The following is a 6,240-nucleotide window of genomic DNA, read 5'->3' as shown; positions in this document are numbered from 1 at the left end:
GCCGAAAACGTGTACGTTTGCTCTTCCCGGCCACAGGGAAGCTGCTAGCCGGGAATTCTCTGCCTGGTTCTACCCGCTGCACGGAACGCTACGCAGGGCAAAAGCGGTTCTCGTCCTCCGTGCTTGCTTTTTCTCAGAAAGAGCCGTGGTGTGCGTTTTCGCCGGAAAACGCGTTTTCGGTCGAAAACGTGTACGTTTGCACTTCCCCGCCACAGGGAAGCTGCTAGCAGGGAATTCTCTGCCTGGTTCTACCCGCTGCCCGGAACACTATGCAGGGCAAAACCGATTCTCATCCTCCGTGCTTGCTTTTTCTCAGAAAGAGCCGTGGTGTGTGTTTTAGCCGGAAAACGCGTTTTCGGCCGAAAACGTGTACGTTTGCTCTTCCCGGCCACAGGGAAGCTGCTAGCCGGGAATTCTCTGCCTGGTTCTACCCGCTGCCCGGAACGCTACGCAGGGCAAAATCGATTCTCGTCCTCCGTGCTTGCTTTTTCTCAGAAAGAGCCGTGGTGTGCGTTTTCGCCGGAAAACGCGTTTTCGGCCGAAAACGTGTACGTTTGCACTTCCCGGCCACAGGGAAGCTGCTAGCCGGGAATTCTCTGCCTGGTTCTACCCGCTGCCCGGAACGCTACGCAGGGCAAAAGCGATTATCGTCCTCCGTGCTTGCTTTTTCTCAGAAAGAGCCGTGGTGTGCGTTTTCGCCGGAAAACGCGTTTTCGGCCGAAAACGTGTATGTTTGCACTTCCCCGCCACAGGGAAGCTGCTAGCAGGGAATTCGCTGCCTGATTCTACCCGCTGCCCGGAACGCTACGCAGGGCAAAAGCGATTCTCGTCCTCCGTGCTTGCTTTTTCTCAGAAAGAGCCGTGGTGTGCGTTTTCGCCGGAAAACGCGTTTTCGGCCGAAAACGTGTACGTTTGCACTTCCCCGCCACAGGGAAGCTGCTAGCAGGGAATTCGCTGCCTGGTTCTACCCGCTGCCCGGAACGCTACGCAGGGCAAAATCGATTCTCGTCCTCCGTGCTTGCTTTTTCTCAGAAAGAGCCGTGGTGTGCGTTTTCGCCGGAAAACGCGTTTTCGGCCGAAAACGTGTACGTTTGCACTTCCCGGCCACAGGGAAGCTGCTAGCCGGGAATTCTCTGCCTGGTTCTACCCGCTGCCCGGAACGCTACGCAGGGCAAAAGCGATTCTCGTCCTCCGTGCTTGCTTTTTCTCAGAAAGAGCCGTGGTGTGCGTTTTAGCCGGAAAACGCGTTTTCGGCCGAAAACGTGTACGTTTGCTCTTCCCGGCCACAGGGAAGCTGCTAGCCGGGAATTCTCTGCCTGGTTCTACCCGCTGCACGGAACGCTACGCAGGGCAAAAGCGGTTCTCGTCCTCCGTGCTTGCTTTTTCTCAGAAAGAGCCGTGGTGTGCGTTTTCGCCGGAAAACGCGTTTTCGGTCGAAAACGTGTACGTTTGCACTTCCCCGCCACAGGGAAGCTGCTAGCCGGGAATTCTCTGCCTGGTTCTACCCGCTGCCCGGAACACTATGCAGGGCAAAACCGATTCTCATCCTCCGTGCTTGCTTTTTCTCAGAAAGAGCCGTGGTGTGCGTTTTCGCCGGAAAACGCGTTTTCGGCCGAAAACGTGTACGTTTGCACTTCCCCGCCACAGGGAAGCTGCTAGCCGGGAATTCGCTGCCTGGTTCTACCCGCTGCCCGGAACGCTACGCAGGGCAAAAGCGATTCTCGTCCTCCGTGCTTGCTTTATCTCAGAAAGAGCCGTGGTTTGCGTTTTCGCCGGAAAACGTGTTTTCGGCCGAAAACGTGTACGTTTGCACTTCCCGGCCACAGGGAAGCTGATAGCAGGGAATTCTCTGCCTGGTTCTACCCGCTGCCCGGAACGCTACGCAGGGCAAAAGCGATTCTCGTCCTCCGTGCTTGCTTTTTCTCAGAAAGAGCCGTGGTGTGCGTTTTCGCCGGAAAACGCGTTTTCGGCCGAAAACGTGTACGTTTGCACTTCCCGGCCACAGGGAAGCTGCTAGCCGGGAATTCTCTGCCTGGTTCTTCCCGCTGCCCGGAACGCTTCGCAGGGCAAAAGCGATTCTCGTCCTCCGTGCTTGCTTTTTCTCAGAAAGAGCCGTGGTGTGCGTTTTCGCCGGAAAACTCGTTTTCGGCCGAAAACGTGTACGTTTGCACTTCCCCGCCACAGGGAAGCTGCTAGCCGGGAATTCTCTGCCTGGTTCTACCCGCTGCCCGGAACACTATGCAGGGCAAAAGCGATTCTCGTCCTCCGTGCTTGCTTTTTCTCAGAAAGAGCCGTGGTTTGCGTTTTCGCCGGAAAACGTGTTTTCGGCCGAAAACGTGTACGTTTGCACTTCCCGGCCACAGGGAAGCTGATAGCAGGGAATTCTCTGCCTGGTTCTACCCGCTGCCCGGAACGCTACGCAGGGCAAAAGCGATTCTCGTCCTCCGTGCTTGCTTTTTCTCAGAAAGAGCCGTGGTGTGCGTTTTCGCCGGAAAACGCGTTTTCGGCCGAAAACGTGTACGTTTGCACTTCCCGGCCACAGGGAAGCTGCTAGCCGGGAATTCTCTGCCTGGTTCTTCCCGCTGCCCGGAACGCTTCGCAGGGCAAAAGCGATTCTCGTCCTCCGTGCTTGCTTTTTCTCAGAAAGAGCCGTGGTGTGCGTTTTCGCCGGAAAACTCGTTTTCGGCCGAAAACGTGTACGTTTGCACTTCCCCGCCACAGGGAAGCTGCTAGCCGGGAATTCTCTGCCTGGTTCTACCCGCTGCCCGGAACACTATGCAGGGCAAAAGCGATTCTCGTCCTCCGTGCTTGCTTTTTCTCAGAAAGAGCCGTGGTGTGCGTTTTCGCCGGAAAACGCGTTTTCGGCCGAAAACGTGTACGTTTGCACTTCCCCGCCACAGGGAAGCTGCTAGCCGGGAATTCTCTGCCTGGTTCTACCCGCTGCCCGGAACGCTACGCAGGGCAAAAGCGATTCTCGTCCTCCGTGCTTGCTTTTTCTCAGAAAGAGCCGTGGTGTGCGTTTTCGCGGGAAAACGCGTTTTCGGCCGAAAACGTGTACGTTTGCACTTCCCGGCCACAGGGAAGCTGCTAGCCGGGAATTCTCTGCCTGGTTCTACCCGCTGCCCGGAACGCTACGCAGGGCAAAAGCGATTCTCGTCCTCCGTGCTTGCTTTTTCTCAGAAAGAGCCGTGGTGTGCGTTTTCGCCGGAAAACGCGTTTTCGGCCGAAAACGTGTACGTTTGCACTTCCCGGCCACAGGGAAGCTGCTAGCCGGGAATTCACTGCCTGGTTCTACCCGCTGCCCGGAACGCTACGCAGGGCAAAAGCGATTCTCGTCCTCCGTGCTTGCTTTTTCTCAGAAAGAGCCGTGGTGTGCGTTTTCGCCGGAAAACGCGTTTTCGGCCGAAAACGTGTACGTTTGCACTTCCCGGCCACAGGGAAGCTGCTAGACGGGAATTCTCTGCCTGGTTCTACCCGCTGCCCGGAACGCTACGCAGGGCAAAAGCGATTCTCGTCCTCCGTGCTTGCTTTTTCTCAGAAAGAGCCGTGGTGTGCGTTTTCGCCGGAAAACGCGTTTTCGGCCGAAAACGTGTACGTTTGCACTTCCCCGCCACAGGGAAGCTGCTAGCCGGGAATTCTCTGCCTGGTTCTACCCGCTGCCCGGAACGCTACGCAGGGCAAAAGCGATTCTCGTCCTCCGTGCTTGCTTTTTCTCAGAAAGAGCCGTGGTGTGCGTTTTCGCGGGAAAACGTGTTTTCGGCCGAAAACGTGTACGTTTGCACTTCCCCGCCAAAGGGAAGCTGCTAACCGGCAATTCGCTGCCTGGTTCTACCCGCTGCCCGGAACGCTACGCAGGGCAAAAGCGATTATCGTCCTCCGTGCTTGCTTTTTCTCAGAAAGAGCCGTGGTGTGCGTTTTCGCCGGAAAACGCATTTTCGGCCGAAAACGTGTATGTTTGCACTTCCCCGCCACAGGGAAGCTGCTAGCAGGGAATTCGCTGCCTGATTCTACCCGCTGCCCGGAACGCTACGCAGGGCAAAAGCGATTCTCGTCCTCCGTGCTTGCTTTTTCTCAGAAAGAGCCGTGGTGTGCGTTTTCGCCGGAAAACGCGTTTTCGGCCGAAAACGTGTACGTTTGCACTTCCCCGCCACAGGGAAGCTGCTAGCAGGGAATTCGCTGCCTGGTTCTACCCGCTGCCCGGAACGCTACGCAGGGCAAAAGCGATTCTCGTCCTCCGTGCTTGCTTTTTCTCAGAAAGAGCCGTGGTGTGCGTTTTCGCCGGAAAACGCGTTTTCGGCCGAAAACGTGTACGTTTGCACTTCCCGGCCACAGGGAAGCTGCTAGCCGGGAATTCTCTGCCTGGTTCTACCCGCTGCCCGGAACGCTACGCAGGGCAAAAGCGATTCTCGTCCTCCGTGCTTGCTTTTTCTCAGAAAGAGCCGTGGTGTGCGTTTTCGCCGGAAAACGCGTTTTCGGCCGAAAACGTGTATGTTTGCACTTCCCCGCCACAGGGAAGCTGCTAGCAGGGAATTCGCTGCCTGATTCTACCCGCTGCCCGGAACGCTACGCAGGGCAAAAGCGATTCTCGTCCTCCGTGCTTGCTTTTTCTCAGAAAGAGCCGTGGTGTGCGTTTTCGCCGGAAAACGCGTTTTCGGCCGAAAACGTGTACGTTTGCACTTCCCCGCCACAGGGAAGCTGCTAGCAGGGAATTCGCTGCCTGGTTATACCCGCTGCCCGGAACGCTACGCAGGGCAAAATCGATTCTCGTCCTCCGTGCTTGCTTTTTCTCAGAAAGAGCCGTGGTGTGCGTTTTCGCCGGAAAACGCGTTTTCGGCCGAAAACGTGTACGTTTGCACTTCCCGGCCACAGGGAAGCTGCTAGCCGGGAATTCTCTGCCTGGTTCTACCCGCTGCCCGGAACGCTACGCAGGGCAAAAGCGATTCTCGTCCTCCGTGCTTGCTTTTTCTCAGAAAGAGCCGTGGTGTGCGTTTTAGCCGGAAAACGCGTTTTCGGCCGAAACGTGTACGTTTGCTCTTCCCGGCCACAGGGAAGCTGCTAGCCGGGAATTCTCTGCCTGGTTCTACCCGCTGCCCGGAACGCTACGCAGGGCAAAAGCGGTTCTCGTCCTCCGTGCTTGCTTTTTCTCAGAAAGAGCCGTGGTGTCCGTTTTCGCCGGAAAACGCGTTTTCGGTCGAAAACGTGTACGTTTGCACTTCCCCGCCACAGGGAAGCTGCTAGACGGGAATTCTCTGCCTGGTTCTACCCGCTGCCCGGAACACTATGCAGGGCAAAAGCGATTCTCATCCTCCGTGCTTGCTTTTTCTCAGAAAGAGCCGTGGTGTGCGTTTTCGCCGGAAAACGCGTTTTCGGCCGAAAACGTGTACGTTTGCACTTCCCCGCCACAGGGAAGCTGCTAGCCGGGAATTCTCTGCCTGGTTCTACCCGCTGCCCGGAACGCTACGCAGGGCAAAAGCGGTTCTCGTCCTCCGTGCTTGCTTTTTCTCAGAAAGAGCCGTGGTGTGCGTTTTCGCCGGAAAACACGTTTTCGGCCGAAAACGTGTACGTTTGCACTTCCCCGCCACAGGGAAGCTGCTAGCCGGGAATTCTCTGCCTGGTTCTACCCGCTGCCCGGAACGCTACGCAGGGCAAAAGCGATTCTCGTCCTCCGTGCTTGCTTTTTCTCAGAAAGAGCCGTGGTGTGCGTTTTCGCCGGAAAACGCGTTTTCGGCCGAAAACGTGTACGTTTGCACTTCCCGGCCACAGGGAAGCTGCTAGACGGGAATTCTCTGCCTGGTTCTACCCGCTGCCCGGAACGCTACGCAGGGCAAAAGCGATTCTCGTCCTCCGTGCTTGCTTTTTCTCAGAAAGAGCCGTGGTGTGCGTTTTCGCCGGAAAACGCGTTTTCGGCCGAAAACGTGTACGTTTGCACTTCCCCGCCACAGGGAAGCTGCTAGCCGGGAATTCTCTGCCTAGTTCTACCCGCTGCCCGGAACACTATGCAGGACAAAAGCGATTCTCGTCCTCCGTGCTTGCTTTTTCTCAGAAAGAGCCGTGGTGTGCGTTTTCGCGGGAAAACGCGTTTTCGGCCGAAAACGTGTACGTTTGCACTTCCCGGCCACAGGGAAGCTGCTAGCCGGGAATTCTCTGCCTGGTTCTACCCGCTGCCCGGAACGCTACGCAGGGCAAAAGCGATTCTCGTCCTCCGTGCTTGCTTTTTCTCAGAAAGAGCCGTGGTGTGCG

The sequence above is a fragment of the Athene noctua genome, unplaced genomic scaffold (genome assembly GCF_965140245.1).
Source record: "Athene noctua unplaced genomic scaffold, bAthNoc1.hap1.1 HAP1_HAP1_scaffold_96, whole genome shotgun sequence".
NCBI classification, from domain to species: domain Eukaryota; kingdom Metazoa; phylum Chordata; class Aves; order Strigiformes; family Strigidae; genus Athene; species Athene noctua.
Note: the sequence above shows the minus strand (reverse complement) of the source record.